Source organism: Sturnira hondurensis, unplaced genomic scaffold, assembly GCF_014824575.4.
Source record: "Sturnira hondurensis isolate 20B ecotype Veracruz unplaced genomic scaffold, ASM1482457v3 Scaffold0011880, whole genome shotgun sequence".
Lineage (NCBI taxonomy): Eukaryota > Metazoa > Chordata > Mammalia > Chiroptera > Phyllostomidae > Sturnira > Sturnira hondurensis.
The window spans coordinates 2,010,412-2,022,427 of NW_028084511.1; the positions used below are offsets into that span (position 1 = coordinate 2,010,412).

The window sequence follows — 12,016 nt, forward strand, 5'->3', positions numbered from 1 at the left end:
TCAAAAAAGTGTACGTTTAGTGCTTGAAAGTGTAGGGATACAACTCACCATTATTGATACAGGAGGAAAGCCGTGAGATTAATGGATGCTGAAGGTGCGTTTGACAACTTACCACTAATTGATGATAAAGGGCTCTAAGCAAGTTAGAATTGAAAGGGAATTTACTTGGTTTGATAAAGCACATTTACAAAAAGGAAATCTCCAGCGAACATCACGGTGAATGTCTGAGTGCACTTGTCCTAACAGGTCCTGCACAAGAATGTCCACTGTCACTGCTTCCAAACAGTTCACAGGGGGTTCTGGCGCAGTGGGAGAGAAAGGAAAAGGAACCAGAAAGGAGGAATTCAAACTATATTCAGAGATGACTCATAGAAAACCCAATAGTGTCTACCAAAGCCTTGAGAAGTGCGTTCAGCACAGTCACAGGGTATAAGACCAATATGCAAAAATTAACTGTGTTTCTATATACTCATCTTGCACAATTAGAAGTTAAGAAACAATGCAGTTTATATTAATGCCCAAAATTATCAAACTCTTAGGGATAAACTTGATAAGAGATGTGGAAGACCTGTGCAGTAGAAACTCTAAAACTGCTGAGAAAAATTAATGAAGACCTAAATGGGCACATGTGCTGTGCATGGGTTGGAAGCAGTGTTCTTAAGATGTCAGTTTCCTCTAAATGGAATTATAGTTAACGCAATGCAATGTCAGTCAGAGTCCAAATAGGCTTTTGGGGGGGAGGGTAAGTTTATGAAAAATGCGGTTTCAAAATTTATATTTAACTGCAAAGAACCTACAGTAACCAAAACGATTTTGAGAAAAGACCAAATTGGGAGGGGCAATGGCATAACTTCGCTTCCAAGCTACAGCAGTCAGGGTAGTAGAGTATGGATATAAAGATGGACAAATAGGTCCAAGGAACTATAGAGTCCAGAAACAACTGTGTACACATGGTCACTTGGCTTCTCACCCAGGTGGAAAGGCAATCTAGTGTGGGAGGGGTACGTTTTCAACAAATTGTAACAATGGCTATAAAAAAGTCTCCGCTCCACCATATAAAGGGTCTGGCACAAAAACCTTCCCTTTTTATTACAAAATTATAAGCATGTAATTTTCTAACATAGCATCACACTCAAGCACACCATGTGACATTTTAGGTGGAATGTTCGAATTGCCGTCCGTCTCAGGCGAGACTTCCACACTCCTGTGGGCGTTACTTCTGCCAGACCTTGTATTCGATTTAATTCATGATGGATCATAGGACTAAATGTAAAAGCTTAAAAGAGAAAACTAGAAGAAAACAGGACAAAATTTTAGTGTTTTTATGTTTGGTACAGATTTCTTAAACATGTCGGAAAAGTATGAACCAGCCCTGGCTTTGTGGCTCGGTTGGAGTGTCACTCTGTACACAGAAAGGTCGTGTGTTTGATTCCTGGTCAGAACGCATACCTAGGTTTCGGGTTCAACCCCCAGGCAGTGCATACTAGAGGCAACTGACGGATGCTTCTCACAGCGATGTTTCTGTCTCCCTCCCCTCCCCTCCCCTCTCTCTAAAATCAATGAGCCATGCATGTCCTTGGGTGAGGATAAAAGTAAAAGAAAAAAAATCAAAGTTAAAAACTTTTTTGCTCTTTAAAAGTCACTGCTGGTCAGAATCTCCATGTCCCCCTCCCAACCCCCTCCCCCCTCCATTAGCAGGATGGTGCATGGAACTATCCTACCATATTCCAGGAATAGAATTGGTAATGGTCACCTCCTGGTCGGAGCGAAGCTGCACGAAAGAGTTCATCTGGACTCTCTTGCTTCTATGGGACCCATCCATGTGTGCCAGCCCCTCTCCTAACTGCAGCCCACCCCCTTGCCTATCTGACACTTCTTATTAGGCCCCAGCTAGTGACCTGCCCCATGAGGCTTTTCCAGTCTCCCTCAGGTAGGCTAACAGTATAGGAGACTGTTCTGTGTGGCATGGGAAATGTAGCCCAGCTTCCACTCGGAAAGGCCAGTGGAAAGGGAGGTCCAGCACACAGGACCCATGCCCATGGATAGGTTCTCCCATGGGGAATCGGGCCTGCATTGTACCTAGGCTGCTTTGAGACTTGCTTTTTGCTACAACTCCCTCACCCTGAATTGAGGCAGCAAATGTTTACTGCATGTCTTTAAAGTAACTTCCTAAAATCTGTGCTAAACCTGCCAAGGACGACTGTAACCAGTTCAACCACTTTTCCCTTTACATTTGCAAATATCCTTCTGTGATGTAATTAGCAGCATTCTCTCCTTTGTTTTCTGTAAGAGGTAACCATCTAAAGTGAACCTGTGCATAGTAAATGAGGACCATCCTTGAGGTGATGTGCCCAGAAAAGCAATAAAAGCCTGTCTAGGTGGGGGTCAGGGCCCTCTCTCACTCAGAGAGTGGCAATGCCGTCCCCTTTTTTCCACAAGATTTCTGTAGTCTGTGTGAATTTGTCTCCCCTCAACCATAACACCACGGACAGTGCAGGCCTCAGTACATCAGTACAGACTTTCTAGCTCCACCTGGGTTGTGAGCAGCTTAGTCGGCTGAGTGACAGTGAATGCCGGGTAACTCTGCTTTGGCACGAGCCATGAGGCTTAGCCTCTGCTCACTCCCTCTGGGCTTCCATAATGCAAATGTTCCTACAGAAGGTTTAGGAAGGAAGAGCAGAATTTCAGGTGAAGGGACCCTCCAGGATCTAGTCATACAGTTCTCTTCAGTTTTTGCATGAATATGTGTTGTTGAAAATTATTCCAGAGACCAACAGCCAACATAGGTGAGATCCTAAAAGGCTGTGATTCTCCACATCACCTGCAGGTCTGATAAGGACAGCTTGTTGGGCCCACCCCTGGACTTCTTCATCTGTAGATCTGAGTAGAGGTCCAAGAAGTTGCCTTTCAGACCAGTTCCCAGGTGGTGGGTGCTGGGGTTGCTGGTGTGGGGGGACCTACTTTGAGAAGAAGGCAACCTTCAGATTTCCCTAAGGTGTGCCCTGGGAGTCCCAGGGTTCAGCCCCGTGCCTGAGGCTGGGCCTTGGGGATGTGGATGGGCTAAAGAAACCACTTCTTTGTCACTGTATTTGAGGCTCAGTGGAGCACTGATGCATATTCTCCTCCCCTCCAAGTGTTTGCCTGGCTGAGAGGGAGAGCATGTCATGAAAGACCTGTCATCCTTCCCTTCCAAACCAACGGCTTCCTGTTCACTCAGACCACATTGATTTTACTAAAATGTATCTGATTTGCACAGGTTCACCTCTTTTCATTTGCTTTATCTCTTCTCCATCTGCATATTGTGAGAACAGCACGCCCCATATGTTTGCCCCTTCCCCCGTTGCTGTGTGCCAACACAGTGCACATGCTCACGTGGGGTGAGTGAACAGAATCAGAGTGTGGGCTCGTTGGCTTTTCTGGGAGAGATGGGGAAGTAGCACTTTCTACCTGGAATGGTTCACCTCTCTCTCTCAGTAAGTACTCTTTTTTTTCCTAGATGGTCAACAAAAAGTGGAGCTCTGATCCCTGCTGCTGTTTTCCAGGGAAGGGACAAGTAAGGGAATGGAATAAGGTATACCTAAAGACAGTTTGAAGACACTTCCAGGGAGGATTCCCACAGGTGGATTCAAGGAACCTAGGCCTCGGGCTGGAAGGAGCTGGTCCTGAGCCCCTACAAACAGTGTCAGTCAACGTGGCATCGCCTTCTCTGAAGCAGAGATCACTTCCAATGCCCTTGGCGTGCTCTATAAACAGGGGTGTCATCTAGATGAACTTGCACGAATGTCCCCACCTCCTTGGTCCTGCTGCAACAGGAGCGACCACCATGCAAACCTCTCTCCTGTGTTGTTTTCTCTAGGTATGTTCTAGCAAGATGCCAGACAACACTGTCACAGCACCATCAGGGTCTGGTCTTGAGGATGCCAGGGCCTCAGAACGTGCTCCTCCTACTGCTAACGCCCAAGCCCATGCTAGACTGAGTGAGAATTGTGGCCCTCATCCTCTGCTTCATGGCCAGAAGCTTGACACTGTTCTCAGGGGCCAAGAACCTTTCAAGAACTGGCCCAGCTGGCAGTGGCAATTGACTCTAGCATTGAAGCGAGACATGCCTGGGTCAGAATCCTGATCGTGCCACTGCCTTGCTCTATGATGCAGGACAGGTCATATGACCACCTTGACACACACTAACACTTCTTTGTTGTGAGAGTCAATGGAAAAAATAGATCAGAAAATTCGCAACACAGGAGACCAGGACATGACCAGGAGACTTGTTGGTTTCTTGGCTTTTCCTCTCCATGCTATTGATTCCCAGCTAGACAGCACGGAATGAAGAACATATTAGATAGTCGTTTTTCTTATGTAACAGCAACCCTTGATTGGTCCACCTTTGACCTAGCAAGTATCTCCAGATCACCAAGGCAAGCCCACTTCCAGACACAAGTAGATTCACCAAAAACTTCTTTGCAGTGACTTTATGATATCACCTACAAGGGAGGTGAGGCCTTTCAGCCTGAGACCTGACGCTCAGATGGTGCATGATCATTAACAATGAGACAACAAAAGCCATCTTGCCCTTTAGGAATGCACCTGTCTTCATTATCACAAGGATGGAGCTCCACTTGAACTTTCACACACTTATACCCAGACTTCCAGGTTTGTTCTTGCTGGTCCCTCTCCTTACTCTAAAGCCATGGCCATCCATGGGTCACAGTGGAGAGTTAGGGTCATCAAAAGCTCTCCTCCTTTAAGGAAATTAAAGTCAAACATCTGTCCACCAACACTATAGGAGGCCAAGGGACGTCTTAAGTTTTTCGCTCTCTAGTTGCTGATTTTTCTTCCTTTTTTGTTTCTTTCAAATTATGTCAGTTTTTATGTGGAGTAGAGAACGAGTTTTCAGTGCGCTTCAGAATGGACCTTTATGAAAGGAACATGGTGTAGGGGGTTACATACAAAACCAGCACACAGTTAAGAGCAGGACAGCATAACCTGGTGAAAATGTGGACACTTTAATGCACTAAACAGTTGACCTGTCACTGGGACATATTTACTGCGGGTGGTACAGAGTCTTCCATTGGAATCCAACCATTAAAGTTTTTTAAAATTACATTTACCATGTGGGCAGGCATTTATGGTGTCCATAAAGTCTCTGGAGATACTCATTATTTCTAATATTAGTTACAGTCAACATTTTTTTCTCTTTCTAACTACCATACGCACTTCCCGATGCTAACCTCTTGGTCATGTGACCACTCACTGGGTAGGTGGCTATTCACCTTGAGAAATGAGAAGAATGGAGGAGTAGCACATCGATAAACCATTTCCCCAAAAAGGCCAACCCAACTTTTTAAAAAGAGTTTTATTGATTGATTTTTGAGAGAGAGAGAAAGAGTGAAAGAGAGACATCAATTTGTTGTTCTACTTATCTGTGCATTCATTGGTTGATTCTTGTATGTGTCCTGACTGGGGATTGAACCCACAACCTTGGCATACAGAGACAACACTCTAACCAACTGAGCTACCCAACCAGGGTCCAAACTTACTTCTTAGTGAGAGTTGGTGACTAATAGGACATGGGGTTGAAAAAATGGAGTTGCACCTTGCTGCAGGCAAAGCAGTTTTCTTCTGACACATACATGGTCAAGATCACATCCAAAAAGGGCATAGAATCAACGCATCTTCAAGCAGAAGCCCACACGACTTTACTCATAAGGTGCCGGGGCGGGGGGGGGGGGTCGTCTCCCTACGCTTTTAAACTCATCGCACAGATGTGATTCTGTAAATCCATTCAGTGGAAATCACCAGCTGTTACCTTTGCCTTCACCGTGGCTTTCCTCACCTCATGGGCTTGGCTTCTCAACATCCTGCGCCGTGTCCTCCTGGACCCTGGAAGGTGATCCAGGGGAAGACGTGGAGCGGGGTGGTGCACCCACTTCTCTGTGGCTGCCCTCACTTCTCGAATCTTGACCCCTCGAGTCCATGCTGCCTGGTTGCTCGCCAACACTTTCAGCACTCTGACTTTTGTGTTTTGTCGAGATTTTGCCCCATCCTTGGAGGAGGCGTTGCTCTCACACAAGCCATGCAATCACAGGCAGAAGTGGTTTGTAGGACGTCTTCACCTGGTGCTGGATGTCTTCCATAATTTTGTAATTTTTGCATGGGTTACCGTGAGAAAATACTCAAAATATTTTGAAAATATTACCACTTCCAATATTTATTATCCCATTAATTTCACTGATTTCCTTTGTGGGTTCTCATTTTTCCTGCGTTGGACCTTTTAACTTGACGGTGAAGTGAGGAGCGGCACCGGCAGGTCGCCCGCAGGACTGGCACACAGAAGGAAATGTCCAGTGAGGTGTTCTTAGGCTGAGCACAACTGTGAGGCCTGACCTGCAGGGGGCACCATTTCCTGTAGAATCTGGCTTCTTCCTGAGCACTGGCAGCCTTCCACCAGTCACCAGGAGGAGGCTTTCCGCTGCGTTTCTGGATGCAACAGCCAACACTGACCCACCATGGGATTGCTCTCTGCCATCCCCCTGTGAATTCCCCCTCCCACCAAAACACCACAGTATGATATTAACACAATGAAAGAACAAAGTGGTAAACTCAATAGTGTGGTGGGAAAAGAAACCGACAACATTTGATTAGAAGAGTTGTTCATGCAGACAGAGAGCAGGTAGGATGAAGTCCACTGAGAAATAAATCTGGAGCAAGAGAAGCCCAAGCGTGTGCTGGAGAAAACTCCTTCAGACCGAGCAGGTTTTTGTGCAAAGGAGGAATGGAGAGTCAGGGTGGGACGTGAATGACTGTTAACACTGAAGGGAAAGGATGGGAAGGATGAGAGGAGAAGCACATGACCAGCACCGGGCAGCTGCCTCTCTCCCGTTCCCTGGGTTTGCTCAGGACGCAGCGTTTCACCACAGAAGACAGAAGTCAAAGGTTGTACAACTGACTTCCTGTAGGAGCAATAAGTTACAGGTCAGCTGATGACACCAAAATGACAAAACGACACTGCATCACAAAATGGTACATTGTGTCAATTATCAGATGAGCCACAGATTAGCACAGTTTCTGAAGTACTGGTAATGGTGCTGATCTCATGCTTTTGAAGATGTCAAGAGTATTGGTTCAGAGAATGTAAAACACTGGGGTTCTTCCGTGTGCGGTGCTTTAATTTTTCCCTCCAGCTGGCAGTCAGTGCAACCGACAGTCCTGTCCAGGATGGGGCTCCTCTCCAGTTTGTGGCTCTATAAGTTGTGCATTTCTGTGCGTACAATCGTGTTTGCCATAAGCAATCTTCCCTGGTGTTTATCAGCTTGTGTCCAATAAGGAAAATGGAAAACGCCGAAGGTCTATTGAACAGGGGGAAGCTCACCACGGAGTTGGTAATAAAGGTGTCTGCAGGGCTGGAGAAGCAAAGAAGAGACTACACGGGCTGTCTGTTGACTGCGGATGGCAGGAAGACGGTTTCTGGAAGTGCAAGAGAGAAAGACAAGTGGTGTTGCCCAGACGCCATGGCTACAGGGGAAGCTGAGGCTGCTGCTCTTGGGACTGGGCTGACTGAGCAAGAACCCAGGAGCCTGTTCGCGAAGCCACGGCAGCCACACGGCCTCCCTGGGCTGCTGTGGGTTCCACAGGCACCACTCCTGTGACCCCTGCAGGAGGCGATGTCAGAGCTGAGAACACTCGCATGTGCCTGCTCTCTCCCCAGCTTCAATCTCCCACCAGAGCCTTGCACACAGACACTAACAAGAAGGCACCTGGGGGCCGGCCTGGGCTGTGGAAGTCAGAGGCTGTTAGCTCCAGCAACAGAAAGGTGAGTAGGGCAGACAACTCTGGGATGGAGGCAGGAGAGACTCTCTCTGGCCCAGTGACAGTGACTCACAGAGTATCCTCCTTCTCTTTCTCCTTCTACTTCCACCTTCTCCTCCTCCTTCCTCTTCTTCTTCTTCTTCTTTTTTTTCCAGTTTTCTATGTAAGTTTGATTGAGTCAATCTTATGATGCATGCTGGCAGACAATATTGCAAAGCTTCCTCTATAGACTATTCTTATTTTCAGCCAGTTGGAAACCATTTATCTGATCATTACAAGAGTTATAGCTGGTAGTTTTTTTGCCCGGAATGTGATAAACAAATTTAATTAACTTAAAAAGAAATGGTCTTGAAGATGAGATGCTGCATTATTAGCTCATCAAGGTCCCTGTCCCACAGAAGTTTTCATCCCTCTGGTGTGTGTCTACCAGTTTGTGAAGATCTACACAACTCCTGGGATGTCACCCTGAGACCCGAGGGACATGTGTGCCTGTGCATCCTGCTGAGGAGAGAGTCCAAAGACCCTGTGTGTCTTGGGTAAGTAACACCCACCCCCACCTGCCACCTCCTCTACCCTGAGTTCCAATATCCCTTATTAGGGTTTTAACATCACAGGCACAGTGACTCAGAGGTCATCATGAAACAGTACAAGGAGTGATTGAAGAGTAATGATCTTATCTTAACTGTTAGAAATCTCAGTGGGGCCAGAGCCAAATTCAGAAGCACACTCTGCTAGCACTTAGGAGAAACAAATGTTCCTGTTGGCAAAGTCAGTTAGACTCAATCTGCTGTTTGACTTGGGAATGAGATGATTCATTCTGTGTGACTCAGTGTTTACACTCATTCCTCCCTGATGTAAGTGTAAGAGCTCACATTGACCCCCAGACACTGTGTGCAGCACGTTTCCTCTATTGATCCATTCATCCCAACACAAGTCCTCTGAGGTCAGACCTAAAATATCACCCTTACTTTATAGATTAGGAAAATGGAGCTAAGAGGGTCAGCACCAGCTGAAGCCCCAAGGGTAGAAATTTTCAGAGCTGAGCTTGAGTCCATTAGTCTGGGCCCAAAGTCAGGCTCTTCTCTACTAACGAAGAAATGCAAATGTTCTCATTCCGAGTCATGCAGACCGCACTTTGGAATTCAAAACAGAGCACACCTGTCCTGCTAGGGCTCTGGTGGGGGCAGCATTGAATCTGTAGAATTAGTTGAGAACAGTCGACACCTGTAAAACTGTACATGTTTCCTTGAAGAACAAGGTGTGTGGCTCTGTGAGTAAAGTTTCAGGATTCTTCCTGAACACACTGTGCAATTCTGCAGGTCCATTTCAGTGTTATGCTGCTGGTACTGTTCCTGTTGCCACAGTCCCTCTTTTCCCACGACATGGTGTGATGGGAATGGCTGAGCGACAGAAGAGGAATCGCTTGTTCTCTGCTGAGAATGTGTTCAGCTAATGTTAGGAATTCTTATCAATTCCAATAGTTTTTTTCAGTAGCTTATCTTAAATGTTTAATTCATTAATTCATTTTTAAGTTGTTCTTTATTGTACTTTTCTCCATTAATATTTAGTCTTCTTATACCCATCCCCCCCAGCAATCACCACACTGTTGCTCATGTCCATGAGTCCTCACCAATTCCTTTTTGAAAATTCCTCACTTGAGGACATGCTTATTGATTTTAGAGAGAGGGGGTGGCAGGGAAACACAATGAGAGAAAAACATTAATTGTTTGCCTCTCATATGCATTCCACTCAAGGACTGAACCTCCAACCTAGGCATGTGCCCTGACCAGGAATCAAACCTGTGACCTTTAGGTTTATGGGATGTTGCTCCAATCCTCTGAGTCACACTGAGTAGGGCTCAAATTGTTTTTATATTTTGTTTTAAATATTTTTCCTGTCTGAAGATAATTGTTTTATACTTTTCTTTTTTCTTTAACAGAAAAAAATTTTTAGAGTTGTTTAGGTTCACAGAGAAATTGAGCAGCAAGTGCAGACTTCCCACATGCATCCCACTAACAAACACGCACAACCTTCCTGCCCCACATCTACAGCCCCACCAGACAGAAATGTGTGTCACAACTGACAAACCACTACTGACACATCAGTATCACCTGTGGACCATTATCATTCGCACTTGTGTTGTACATTCCACGTCTTTGGTGAAGTGTACAATGATGCATACCCACTCTTCCAGTGCAGAGAGCTTTCCTGCCCTCCAGTCCCTGTGCTTTGCCTCTTTTCCCTCTCTCTCCCCAATGACTGGAGACCACTGAGGGATCTTTCAACGTCTCCATGGCTTTGACCTTTCCCAATGTCTGGCATTGTAATGTCTTCCCATTGTAAGCTCTAAGGGCCTGAGAGATGCTGCAGCCACTCAGTGGGAGAAGCCTGGGTCTCAACAAACCCTTGAGGTCAGGATGTGTCCTGGACAGTTGTGTGGGAGCTTCGGGCTCCAGGTCAAGGCAACAGTAGTTCAGAGGGTCCATCACAGAGGACTGTGTCATTGGTGATACTGTTGAGAACACTGGACCATGGTGATAATCAAAAGCGGTGGAATTATTTCCATTTTATTATAATTTCTGCCTTCTTCACAGTGTACCATTCATCACCTGCATTCCTGGGGGCACTACCACTGCCTCATCCCTGACCTCAGCACAACCTTCTGCATGTCCCCTCTGCTGGCCTCTGCCCTGCACCCAGATGTCACAATGAGAAGCCACTGTTTTTTAATCTACTGTAAGAAAAAAGGTCATGAGATGATAACAGCTGTGTGTTCTGGAGGAAAAAAAATTGGGGACTCAGAAGAATGCACATAACAAATTAAATGGATTGCCACCTTGCTTCTGTCTCTGAGCAGAGTGTTTTCCAAAATACACTGAATGACATACTTAAAATAGTCATTTTTGATTATATGTGCAGTGTGCAGCAGTGCCTGAATCCTGTTCTACTCTCTTCTCAAATTCTCGTAGTTCTTTGCTCTTTACTCAAATGTCTCTTCTCAGTGGGGAGAGTTGCAATGTTTAGATCTGCCCAAGTCTCTTAATGTCTGGCTCAGTGGAAGACAGGTGCATTCACGCATTTGCTTCACTCTTCACTCTGTTGCAATACCACATCTCAGGTAGTTTCTGGAAAATTCCACCAAACACTTTTGAGGAAATGGCAGTGACTTGGAAACATAAACCTTAATGTTGTTATTAAAGTAGTTTTGTCCCAGATGCCCTGAGTTAGAGAGTCTCATCAGCAGTGGCATGTAAGTGTGTGTGTGTGTGTGTGTGGTGACATTTGTGCTGTGTGCCAATTTGGCAAAGGCCAGAGAACAGACTTGCCTTAACAAGTTAAACATATGGAGTGGATTCCATGAGCAAGTGTCCACATCCACTTCTAAGGCTTCAATTGATGTTCTTACCTCAGTAAATGTACACAGTAAAATCTTGTGAACTTTCTTTTTTGCTTTCAAGGTGGACTGTATCAGGAAAACTTAGTGTAAAATACATTCAAATTCATAAAATTTAGAGAAGACAGTAAAAGCATACTTTGTAGCTCTAGTAATTGCTTTTTATCATAAATAAGGTAAAGTCTCAATTACTGCCTAAGCAAACACTCTTCTCTCTGGCTCTATTGCAAGCCCAGTCAGGAAACCCTGCAGGTATTGGAAGGGAGACCAATGTTATATCTGGGTTTGAGGCTAAGAAAAGGGTAAACGGCATGTTCTGACTATGGCATCACAATATAGCCACCAGAACAAAGGTAACTTGGCTGATATGTCCTGCAGTGGAGTGTATGTTAGTGATGTACCCATGCATTAAAATTCTAATTTCTGTCATAAAGAGAGTAATCAGTTTTCTTCATGATAGATTATGTTTTACTGACTTTTGTGTGGTTTCTCCCTCTCAGAGATGCTCCTAGGAACATTCCTCCTCTGGGGACAGCTTCCTGAGATACTCACTTTGCTTTCCCTGACTCAGTTTGGTCATTGACTAGCAGCCAAAATGCCAGGATGCAGGGCTGGTGAAATGCCCCTCCCTGAATTCAGGGTGAGTCTGCTCTCCTCATAGTTCAAATCTTGATTCCACACTAATTCAATGGGCATTACACTTGGCCAAGAGCAGTATTTACAAGTTAATGTGGGATTCTGTTTGATTATGACATTTTTATTTTTATTGAAGCTTATTAAAAATATAGCTAGAAATACATCCCTGAATTCTGAAAG

At 45.4% G+C, this 12,016-nt stretch overlaps 1 long non-coding RNA gene across 1 annotated transcript; it reads left to right on the plus strand.

Annotated features, from left to right (window-relative positions):
- The first annotated feature begins 7,755 nt into the window (after window positions 1-7,755).
- Window positions 7,756-11,049, plus strand: LOC118996864 (uncharacterized). Its single transcript, XR_005068568.1, has 3 exons — window positions 7,756-7,810; window positions 8,205-8,342; window positions 10,401-11,049. It is a non-coding gene; the product is annotated as an uncharacterized LOC118996864 (long non-coding RNA).
- Window positions 11,050-12,016: the final 967 nt, after the last annotated feature.